This window comes from Chiloscyllium punctatum, chromosome 42, assembly GCF_047496795.1.
Source record: "Chiloscyllium punctatum isolate Juve2018m chromosome 42, sChiPun1.3, whole genome shotgun sequence".
NCBI classification, from domain to species: Eukaryota; Metazoa; Chordata; class Chondrichthyes; order Orectolobiformes; family Hemiscylliidae; genus Chiloscyllium; species Chiloscyllium punctatum.
Genome location: NC_092780.1, coordinates 8,387,885 through 8,400,711, shown reverse-complemented (window position 1 = coordinate 8,400,711; position 12,827 = coordinate 8,387,885). Strand labels below are relative to the sequence as shown.

The following is a 12,827-nucleotide window of genomic DNA, read 5'->3' as shown; positions in this document are numbered from 1 at the left end:
TAACACACTTTGGCTCCTTAGTCAACACCTTCCAAACCCATGACCTTTCTCATCTAGAAGGACTAGGGCAGCAGATGCACAAGAACATCAACAATTGTAAATTCCCCTCCCAGCCACTCACTATCCTGCCGTGAAATATAGTTGGCACTCTTTCACTGTTGCTGGGTCAAAATCCAGTACACCCTTCCTGGCAGCAACGTGGGTGCTCCTACATCCCAAGGATTACAACGGCTCAAGGCAGCAGCTCATCTCTGCCTTCTCTGGGATAATACATAGTGGGAAATAAACACTGGCCCACAAATATAAAATAAGCTGCACTTTGGAGTAATTAATTAGCTACAAGATGTTTCCAGTGACCTTAGCTTCTTGGAAGGTAATTACAGAGATATAATACACTATATCATGCTTACTCTAGAAGACTCTTCTCAGGACGACACGGCTGCTCAGTGGTTAGCACAGTGCCAGGGACCTAGGTTCAATTCCAACCTCAGGCAACTGTGTGGAGTTTGCACATTCTCCCAGTCTCTGGGTGGGTTTTCCGCAGGTGCTCTGGTTTCCTCCCAAAATCCAAAGATGTGCAGGTTAGGTGAATTGGCCGTGCTTAATTGTACACAGTGTCCAGGGATGGGTAGGTTAGATGCATTATTAGTCAGGAGAAACGTAGGACAATGGGTCTGGGTTGGATACTCTTCGGAGGGGCGGTGTGGACTTGTTGGGCCAAAGGGCCTGTTTCCACACTGGAGGAATTCTAATTCATTTGACTAGATGACGACTAATCTCCCACACACTAGATTGTATGGGCTCCGAAAGAATCTCTACACTGGAAGGAAACGGATGGCAGCACATGCAATAATTTCAAAATTAGGAACGGGAAGCAATTTATCTCCATTCCGAACAGAAATAAAGCAAGTAAGAGGCCCCCACTATTATTTGACTTCTAAATGCACCTCTCAAATTTCAAATCTAATGTTGATCTTGCTTTTTGTGCACCTTATTTGCAGCTGTAACTTTGTATTCCTCGCTCTGTTCCATCACCCTTTGATCTTTGTACAGGATGATCTGCCTGTATTGTTGGCGAAACAAAACTTTTCACTGTACCTAGGTACATGTGACAACAATAAATCAAAATCAAAGAGGTCACCCGATCATGCCTGTGGCTAGAATTGACAAACAAACTCTACCAAGACTGAAAAGTTTGCACCCAGTCCATCGCTGAATCAAGCTTTGGAAAAAGTAATTCAACACTTAAGCAGTTTGAAACCCTTGCAGAAATGACTTATTGCTTATGCCAGGTATGCATTCTCTCTCAAGAACAGCTCTGATTTTTAAGCACATTCTCCCCTCTCCACTTACTGCAATTCAGTTTTGACAGTACATTGCAGAGGTCATAAGAACCCACAAAAGAAAACACTGAACAGACACATGCCAGAATCTAGTGTAGAATATGAAAATCACACTGGATGGAGCAATGTTTAAATCTGCAAGTGTGACATCATAACCAGATTCATTCACAAGAAAGATTAACACCACATACTGATTTTGTTCTTGTTGAAAAAAAAGTGTTTACATTCACATGAATATTCTGAGCAGAAGTTTGATTTATTTTCAAAGAAAGCAGAAATTATATTCGAGTGTGATGGGGGCGGCTGTGTGTGCAGGAAGGTGGATGTCAATTTGCCATCCACTGCACCCAGCACCCAGTATTCTGTTTCAAAGGTTCCATTTCCCCTTCCTTTGTGCCATCATTCCAGAAAACTCTCTATTCCTGGAATCTTTAACCCTTAAGTACTACTCCATTTAAAAGCAGGAAGCGATTTATTGCTTTTTTATTGTTACTAAATCTAGGGGAGGAAGCTATGGCCCAAAAGCCTCAGTTGCTGATGGAAGACACGTCACACATGTCAAAACGAGAACAAACAGTGGTAGAAATCTTAGCAAGCTCCAATTGGGTTGTATGCGACTCCAGACCCACAGCAACATGGATCATTGCTCTCTGAAATGGCTCAGTAACCCACTCAATTTGTTCTGTCCCCAGTCTATGGTCCCTCTGATTTTTCCTGCCTTTGCAGGGAACTCTGAGGTCCATATGTGGTAGCAACTTCAAGCATGGGAAATGAGTGCATTTGCACACTTACATCAATATGTGTGGACATTCAAGGCTGGCTGGAAGGATCTAAAAGGGTTAATATTTGAGTGCGTGCAATAAGTACCGCCTACTTGTAATATTCCATCATTGGCAGGCCTGCTTTCAGCAATCCATTCTTCAATCTCGAGTTCCTACTGACTACCTTTCCTCATCTTGGGGTGGCGTGGTGGCTCAGAGGTTAGCGCTGCTGTTTCACAGCACCAGGGACTCTGGTTCAATTCCATCCTGGAGCAATTGTCTGTGTGGAGTTTGCACACTCGCGCTGTGCCTGTGTGGGTTTCCTCCGGGTGCTCCGGTTTCCTCCCACTGTCCAAAGATGTGGGGATTGGGTGAACTAGCCTTACTAAATTGCTCATAGTGTCCATGAATGGGCATGTTAAACAGATTAGCCATGGGAAATGCAAGGTTTCAGGAATAGGGTAGGAGGGTGAGACTGGGTGCGATGCTCTTCAGAGGATCGGTGTGGACTTGTTGGGCCAAAGGTGGAGAAAGTGAGGACTGCAGACGCTGGAGCTCAGAGTAGAGAGTGCAATGCTGGAAAAGCACAGCAGGCCAGGCAGCATCAGAGAAGCAGGAGAATCGACGGTTTGGACATAATCGTTGATCCGAGTGGCCTGTTTCCACACTATAGGGATTCTATGAAACATCTCTCCCCTCCTTTAAAAGACTCTTTGGCCAAGTGTTTTGTCACTGTCTTCATATCTCCTACCTCACTTCAATGTCAAATTTATTTGGTAGCTCTCCTGTGGAGCATCAAAGCAAATGTCTGAAATATTAAGTCACTATCTAATCCAAGGTGCTATTGATATCAGTAGCGAAGAGTGTAGTGCTGAAAAAACACAGCTGGTCAGGCAGCATCCAGTGAGCCGGAAAGTCTATGTTTCAGGCTTAAGCCCTTCATCCAAAAAGTCAACTCTCCTGCTCCTCGGATGCTGCCTGACCAGCTGTGCTTTTCCAGCACCACACTCTTAGACTCTGATCTCCACCATCCGCAGTGCTCACTCTCTCCGTTATTGATATTAGTCTGCTTTCTTCACCAAATGAACAGGACTCTCTTACGACACAAAATGTACTTTTTGCTTCACGGCTGTGTCTCAGCACCTTCTCATGTTAGGCCAAAGATAACCAGTAAAAAGCTCAAGAGCACAGGCTCTCAAGACGCTGAGGTTCCAGTCACATTGCCAACATTAACACTCTATTTATAGTATAGCACTGCCTGTGGAGGAAACATTGCAAAGCAAATGAGTTGTTGCATACGCCTCCGTGACAGTTTTAAATCATCTGAAAGCAAAGCAGCCACAATGACGATCGCTACCCACACTATCATGTGCACCTTCCTTTTACTTGGTATCCCTCCCTCTACAAATTACACTTCTGATATTCCTTCCCTATGTGCCGTGTTAGTATAATACACTTGACTCAGAATCAGAAGAATATCAATCAAGTTCCAGTCCAGCGATTTGAGCAAAAAATCAGACAGTATTGAGGGAGTGCAGCACGGTCAGAGATTTTGTCTTTTACTAGGGTTAATTCCAGAGATAAAAGGCTTGTTTTGTGAGCAGCAAGTGAGCAATTTAAGCCTGTACTCGCTAAAGAGTTGCGAAGAATGAGAGATCTAATTAAGGTATACAGGATGCCAAAGGAGATTCAAAAAAGTAGGAGGTAGAGAGGATGACCCACAAGGGGGCACAATCTAGAATGAGAAGTTATAACTTTAGGCTAAGGAGAGCCAGATTTAAAACAGAGATGAGGAGGAATTATTTTCAAAGGCGATGACCTAGTGTGTTATTGCTGGACTGTTGATCCAGAGACCCAGGTATGGTCGGAGGACCAGTGTTCAAATCCCACATCGGCAGATGGTGGAATATTGAATTCAACTTTTTAAACATTCTGGAATTAAAGTGGCCAATGTTGATTGACAGAAAGACTATCTGGTTCATGACTGTCCTTTGGGGAGGGAGTTCAAAAAGTTAAAAATCACACAACACCAGGTTATAGTCCAACAGGTTTAATTGGAAACAATAGCTTTTGGAGCACTGCTCCTTCAGCAGGTAGTTGTGTTCTGAAAACAAGTGCTTCCAAACAAACCTGCTTAACTATAGCCTGTGTTGTAAGATTTTCAAACTTTGTCCACCCCAGTGCAACACTTGCTCCTCCATCTTATGGGGAGGGAAACTGTGATCCTTACTGAGACAACAGTATCTCCTCAGACAACTTTCAGGTTTGGCCTGATAAACAGCAAATAACATGCACAAAACACAAGTGCCAGGCAATGACCAACTCCAACAAGAGAAATCTCACCATTGATGTTCAATAGTATTACCATCACTGGATCCCTAACTAATATCTTCCTGAGGGTGACTATTGACCAGAAACCGAATTGGACTTCGTTTTTATATGCTATAGCTACGAGAGCAGATCAGAAGCCAGGAAGCCTGTGGTGAGTAAATCATCTGATTGTCCAAAGCCTGTCCATCATCTACAAGGCACAAGTCAGGGGTGTGATGGAATACTCCCCACTTGCCTGGATGAATACATTTCTAAGAAGCAAATCAAGAAGCTTGACACTATCCAGGACAAAGGAACCTGAAAAGGGGGAGAAAATGTTGCTCAGTTTGGTCCATTTTAAGCAGATGATTTCAAACTAAAAGCAATGGTCATCTTTACTTGGAGGAGGATGCACAGCAGAGAAAGGGGGAGAAAAACAAGGAAAAAGCAAATGTCTCTCTTCAATTCATCAAGTGTCATTGACACAGAAGCAGCTGTATTAGAGAGTTAACCCAAAATATGGGATAACCAAGCATTCGTTGATTCATTGTCCCTCATGAATATTCCAGTAGAAACGACCAATAGTTGAAGCTGAGTAATAGAGATGCATTCAAGGGGAAGCCAAATTAGTATTTGAAAGATAAGAAGAGTTCTGAAGGAAGGAGTCATACACACACTGAAAAATTAACTGTTTCTGATGCTGCCACACCTTCGGAGTTTCTGCAGCATTCACGGTGTTTGTTTCAGATTTCCAGCATCTGCAGTATTTTGCTTTCATTTATAAGGGAGAAGATTATGCTAATAATGTGAAGATGAGGAAGCATGTTAAACACTGTAAATGAAACATTAATACCATCATGTAGGCAGGCTGAATGGCCTACTCCCATGAGATATACTCTGCGTAATTCTATGTAATCTGAAATTTGAGATAGAGCGGAACTAGTTTGTACTTGTTTCAAAGGAACAGCACAGTATCTTAAAGGCCCTTTACATGTGTGATAATAAATGATCTGTTCATGCTGGTTTACTTCTATTGTCTGTGACTTTCCCCAGGAGATCCTAAAATTCTCAATTGTGTTTTCAAATCCCTGCATGATCTCACCCCTCACAAACTCCAGAACTTCCCTCAAGTCTCCAAGATCACAGAGTTTTCCATTTCTGACCTCTTGCACATTGAAATAGACAACCACTTGACCAACTGGCAACAGAGCTTAATTATTTTTTAAAATGAGGGGAAGCGCAAGTGTGAAAAAGAGAGATTCTAGCATGGACTGGATGGGCCTATTATCAGGTTTGTTCTATAAATTTGGTGTAATATTATATGTAACAGATGGCATCAGCTTTTATGTTTCTTATACCCACTTCCACTAATACACTAGTATGAACGAGAGGGGAACCTATTCCCATAGAAGGTAAGGTTACAGCTCTCTCAACTGTCTGCACAAGGTTGTCTTTTGCAGCATCAGAAACCCCAGGCTAGTGGGCTGACTCATGCAATATCCCGGTGAGAATTCAGTGTTCATGAACCCCCAGGGCAATGAGTTAAACCTTTGAACATTCAATCGGGTGAACACATCCAGCGATGGAAACTCAGGCATTATCTGAACCGATTTTACACACTGATGGCTTAAAAAAATCTTCGTTCATTTTGTAAGCAAGTAAAAAAAAAAATCCTTTGTGATAGTTTTGAAACCAGCCTTTTATATCATGTAAAAATAAAACTCTTGAACATAATACCAACAAAAAAAAAATCATAGGACCCTTACCCTGCCCCAGAGGTGGCAATATAGCAAGAACTGATCTCCAGTGAATTTACATTTAATTACAATTAACAGGAGGTGGTGTTAGGTTGGTGTAGAGGGGAATAAAATGAATACGACAACTTCTATTTATAGTTTGCACTGTTCATTCCTTCTCCACATAAATCTATTCCCTTCTGCAACTTCTATCTATTTGGTCAATATGGCATCATTATTGGAGTTATGCATGACAAGACATTTCATGGTGGTATTACCAAACAAGATGTGACACCATGCTGTGCAAAATAAGGACAAATTTTGAAAGAGCTCCTTAACCGATAGGAGGTAGACAGGCCTAGGAAAGGAATCCCCAAGCCTAAGGCTTTGGCAATGGAAGGCACATCCACCAACAGTCAAGCAATTCCAATATAGTTAATGTCCAAGTGACCAGGATTGGAAAAGCTTGGATATCTCAAACGGCTGTAGGAAGATCCCAAGACAGACAGTGAGACCATGGAAGGGGTTTGAAAGCAAGGGTGAGAACTTTAGGATCTTACTTCCGTGCTTTTTTTTTGAAAGAGTTGGCATTCCTCAGATGATGATGATTCGGTAAATTTCCAAGTTGAGGCCTAGATTAGGATAAACTTCAGAGCAAGTTTAATCCTGTGCAGATTTATCAGACTGATTCTGATGACCATTGAGAAAAAAAAATTACAAAGCATGCAGAGAAAACATGTCTGCAGTTTCCCTAAACCCTTTCATTTTGTGGTTTTTGGCATCTGCTGGATAATTGCAAACTGATCACCATCCAGTCAGGTAACAAAGTGTTGGATTACTCTGCACTTGAAATGGGAAGGCAGAATTTTGGAGGGATGGATTCTTTTGGAGACTAATCAACGGCAAAAAGTCATATCATAAGAACTCCAACTGACTAGAGTTGACAGACTTCTGCTTATGTATACATTCTTTAATGGAGACACAACACGAAACACAATGGTGCAATTCTACTGTATCTCACTTTAAGGGAAACAACGAAGGAGAATAACTGCAATTAAGTCCCTGTTGCAGAGTGGTCTTAAAACAATATCTGAATGCACACAATAGAACATCACAAGAGCTATTTAGACAAAAGCAATGAAATATTTATAGTCACTCTGCTCTCGCTGGAATTCAGCCCTTGGCTGACACGCTGTAATGAGTAACATATTTCTCTACCTAATACATAACATATTGCAGCATCACACTATGTTTTCTTTCCCCCAAAAGGCCACTGACTAAGTCATTGAATGGAGACAACTATATAATAGCTGACATCTAATAGGGGAAATAAAAGACCATGCAGCCAATGAAGCACTTGAAGGCTGGTCAGTGTTGTAATGCTGGAAACATGACACACAAGACTGGAAACTGTGCCTCATTAACATATCTGAAGTGTAGAGGTGGAGTAAACAGTGAGAGCACTGCCCCTACACCAGATTACACACACATACACATACACAGTTTCCATTTCTTCAGTGCAACGTTTAAACCACAAACGTAAATGAAGACAACGTCCAAAAGTAAAAGGCTCTGTGGTCCACACACCAGCTCCCACACCCAACTTCCACGCAAACTGAAGTCAGGTTTTCTGATGGTAAGACGACACATGCTGACTTACATTGACCAGGGACACCAACTCACCACATGTGACCTATCTTCCCCCACTGCCCCTATCCACACTCCCAACTTCAATCAGCCAATAATATTCAGAAATGTCTAACAAGTCTGCAATTAGAGTCATAGAGTTAAACAAAACTGAAACAGACCCTTCAGTCCAACTCGTCCACGCCAGCTAGATATCCTAAACTGATCCAGTCCCATTTGCTAGTATTTGGCCCATATCCCTCTAAACCCTTCCTAATGATGTGCCCATCCAAGTGTCTGTTAAATGTTGTTATTGTACCAGCTATACCACCTGCTCTGGGAGTTTATTCCATTTATGCACCACCCTCTGCTTGAAAACGTTGTCCCTGAAGTCCTCCCTAAAATCTTTCCCCTTGCGTGAAACCTATGCCCTCTAGTTTTGGACTCCACTACAAGAGACAAAAAAAACCTTGGCTATTCAACATATCCGTGTCCCTCATGTTTATATAAACCACACCCCTCAGCCTCCAACAGTCCAGAGAAAGTAGCCCCAACCTATTCACCACATCCCTATAGCTCAAACCTTCCGACCCAAGCAACATCCTTGTAAATCTTTTCTGAACCCTTTCAAGTTTAACAACATCTTTCCTATAGCAGGGAGACCAGAACTGAACACAGTATTCTAAAAGTGGCCTAACCAATGTCATATACAGCCATAACACGACATCCCAAATCCTATAAAACAATGTTCTGACCAATAAAGGCAAACGTACCAAACACCTTCTTCACCGCCCTGTCTACCAGCAACTCGACTTTCAAAGAATCTGCACCTGCACCCCGAAGATTTCTTTGTTTGGCCAAACTCCCCAGGGCCCTGCCATAACTATACAAGTCCTACCCTGGTTTGCCTTACCAAAGTGCAATACCTCACTATCAAAATTAAACTCCATCTGCTATTCCTTGGCCCATCTGATCAAGATCCCATTATACTTGGAAATATCCTCCTTTATTATCCACTACACCAAATTTGGTGTCATCTGCAAACTTACCCACCATACGTCCAAATAAAAGACAAATAAATTTAGGTTCAAGTGTATTTATTATAAGATGACCTCCACATGGTTAATTCATTCTTTAATGGGATATCTGCTTTGGGGGAGGGGGGGGGGGGGGGGGAAGAGAGTTAGCTCAGTTGGCTGGACTGCTGGTTTGTGATGCCAGTGTGACGCGAACAGCGCGGGTTCAATTCCTATGCCAGCTGAAGTTACCACAAAGGACACCCATCCCCCCACCCCTTCTCAACCTCTCCCCTGGCCTAAGGTGTGGTAACTATCAGGTCAGACCAGCAACTGTTATCTCTCTATATGGTCCAGAAGGACTATGGTAATTTTATCTTTATACATTGGTGACAAGATCAACATTATCAACCCTAATGGTCCTTCAGCTGAGTAGTTTGCTCAACTACTTCATAGGACAGTTAAGAATAAACTATATTGTTGGAGGTTCAGAGGTAGATCAGATCAGGTAAAGATTTCCTTGCCTAAAGACAATTTTTTTTTAAAATGACAATTCATGGCAGCTTCAGAGCACCATTGCAAAGTCTAGCTTTTAATTCCAGATCTATTCCACCAGCTGCAATCCAGAGAGAGAAAAAAAACAGCAATAATTAGACACGAACATCCTGGCCAGACAGAATTCCAGTTTGAAGAATACAATGAGAGTCAGATCAGTGGGTATCATTCACAACTTTTACTGCTTTTTCCTTCTGCTAGAGTTGGGACTTGAACCCATGTTCCCACAGTAGCTGCCTTTGGGTTCCTGGTCCTGTACCATAACCATCGCACTACCACCTTCCCAAATATATAGCTCTGGGCTCCATTGCATTTTCAGGCCTTCATTAAAGGTTTTTGACTGCCATGGCATCAACTCTATTTGAAGAGATGGTGTAATGACAGCCAAGGATATTAGCACAGCCCTGGTTAAATCAAGACTAGCACATTCGCTTCCGACTCAATTGTTTTGGTGAGAAGGAAGGAAAATTGGTATTTTAGGCATGAAAGGCCCCAAACCAGCACCCAAGATGGTGGTTGCGATTCAGACTAGAGATGTCTATCCTAAACATTATCAATGTCATCACTCCTTCTGAACCCAACAAGATCAGTCAAGTCTCGTTCAACCTGGAAATAAAAAAAAGTATGCTGCAAACCAGAAATATCAACAGAAAACACTTGAATTACAGAAATTTCTGATGGCTTTTAGTCTAATCCGATTCTTAGCCATATTGAACTTAAAATGTTAGGTCTGTTTCTCTCATCACAGAAGACCATAAATCCATAATGTACAGGAGCAGAATTAGGCCATTCAGCCCACTGAGTCTGCTCTCTGCCATTCAATTATGGCTGATTGGTTTCTCAACCCCATGATCCTGCCTTCTTCCTGTAACGCTCGATTCTCTTATTAATCAAGAACCTAGCTCTGCCTTAAATGCAATGACTTAGTGGCCATAGCTTTCTGCAGCAATGGGATCCACAGATTCGCTACATTCTGACTAAAGAAATCCTCATAGCTGAAAATGTGTTGCTGGAAAAGCGCAGCAGGTCAGGCAGCATCCAAGGAACAGGAGAATCGATGTTTCAGGCATCAGCCCTTCTTCAGGAAATCCTCATCTCAGGTCTAAAGAATCATCCCTTTACTCAGAGTCTGTGCCCTCTGGTCCTAGTGTCTCCAACTAGTGGAAACATCTTGTCCACGTCCACACTATCAAACCCTCTCAATATTCTCTAAATTTAGAATCAGATCCCCCCCCTCATCCTTCTAGACCCCACCAGGTACAGACTCAAAGTCTTCAACTCACTTGACAAGCCTTTCATCCCTTGTAAACGCCTATGGATAAACCCAACACCAGCACATCTTTCCTTAGATACAGGGCCCAAAACTGCTCACAATATTCCAAAGTCTGACCAGAGCCTATTCAGCCTCAGCAGTACATCTCTTGCTTTTGTATTCTAGCCCTCTTGAAATGAACACTAACATTGCATTTGCCTTCCTAACCAGACCTGTATTTTAAACTTGAGAATCCTGAATTCCTGAGTGCTTCAGATTTCTGAAGCCACTATTCTTCCAAAGTGCATAACGTCACACTTTCCCAAATTGTATTCCATCGACCATTTCTTTGCCCACTCAACTAGCCTGTACAAGTCCTCCTGCAGCCTCCCTGCTTCCTCAACATTATCAGTCCCTCCATCTGTCTTTGTGTCATCTGCAAAGATATATACAGTGGTCTTAGTTCCTTCTACAACGTTTATGTAGAACGTGAATAAGTGTAAACCCAACACAAACCTATGCCAAACTCCTCTGATCACTGGCAGTCATCCTGAAAAAGACCCTTTTCTCCTTACTCTGCTTTCTGCCAATCAGCTAATCCTCTATCCATGACAGTACCTTGCCCCTAACACCATGGGTCCTATCTCGTTTCGAACCTCCTGTGAGACATGTTGTCAAAGACCTCCTGGAAATCTAAATCAATCACATCCACTGGCTCTCTTTTATCTAACTTGCTCATTACCTCCTTAAAAGAATTCTAACAGATTTGTCAGGAGTGATCACTCCTTGATGAAGCCATGCTGATTCAACTCTATTTTACAATGCACTTCCAAGTACTCCACAATCTCAACCTTAATAATGGACTCTAAAACCTTAACAACTGAGGTCAGGCTAGCCAGACTATTAGTTTCCTGTCTTCTACCTCCCTTCCTCCTTAAACAGAGGTACTATATTAGCTGTATTCCAGTCTCTAGGGCACTCTCTAACTCAGTGATTTCTGAAAGATCACCACCAATGCCTCCACAATCTCATTTATCTCCTTCAGAACTCTGGATTGCAGTCCATCTGGTCTGGGTGACCACCTTCAGACATTTCAGCTTACTCAGCACTTTCTCATTAGTAATGGTCACTACAATCACCTCTGCCCCCTGACTATCATGAAGTTCTGGTATGCTGGTGTCTTCCACTGCGAAAACTGATGCAAAGTACCTAAGCAGTTCCTCCACCATTTCTTTGTTCCCCATTACTACCTCTCCAGCTTCATGTCCCAGCAGTCCAATGTCCCCTCTTGCTTCTCTCACTTTTTATATTTCTAAACAATCTCTTGCAATTTTTAAAATATTAGCTAGTTTACTGTCATATTTCATATTTCATCTTCAACCCCCACCCCCCCGCCCCGATATCCTCTGCTTGTTTTTAAAGAGATTTCCCAGTCCTCTGGCTTCTCACTAATATTCACCACATTGTATGATTTTTCTCTTGTTTTTTTATGCTGACCCTGACTCTCCTCATCAGCGTTGGCTGCTTCATCCATCCTTCAGCATGCTGCTTCTTCGTTGGGATAAATTTCTGCTGTGCCTCCTGAATTACCCCAGAAACTCCTGCCATTGCTACTCCACTCTCTTCTCTCCTGGGCTCCCCTTCCAATCAAACTCTGGCCAGCTCCTCTCATCTTTGGAGTTAACTTTATTCTATTGTAATACCACTACGTCAAATTCCAGCTTCTCCCCAAACTGCAGGATAAATTCTGTCACACTACAGTCACAGCCCCTTAGGGATTCCTTCACCTTTAGCTCACTAATCAAGCCAACTCATTACATCCCACCGAATCCAGATTTTGCCTGTTCCCTAGTGGGCTCTACCACAAGCTGCTCCCAAAATAAATCTTGTAGATATTCCACAAATTATTTTTCTTGATATCGGCTACCAATCTGATTTACCTAGTCCACTTGCATATTGAAGCCTTCAAAGCTTATGGTAACACTGCCTTTCTTACAGACCTGTTCTATCTAGCGATTTACTTTCTTCCCCATATTCTGACTACCTCTAGGAGGCCTGTGCACAACTCCCATCGGGGTCATGTATCCTTTGCGTTTCCTCAACTCCACACACAGACTCTACACTTTCTGATTCTATATCCCTTCTTGTTAATGATTTAATTTCATTTTTAATGAACAAGGCAGCCTCACCTCCTTCTGTCCAACAGCTTGTCCTTTTGAGAGGTGGTG

At 42.4% G+C, this 12,827-nt stretch overlaps 1 protein-coding gene across 1 annotated transcript in view; it reads right to left on the bottom strand.

Moving 5' to 3' along the window:
- The window catches only part of LOC140465706 (LIM and SH3 domain protein 1-like), a 154,398-nt gene that overhangs the window by 40,025 nt on the left and 101,546 nt on the right, over positions 1-12,827 (bottom strand). The gene's annotated exons all lie outside the window — the stretch shown is intronic.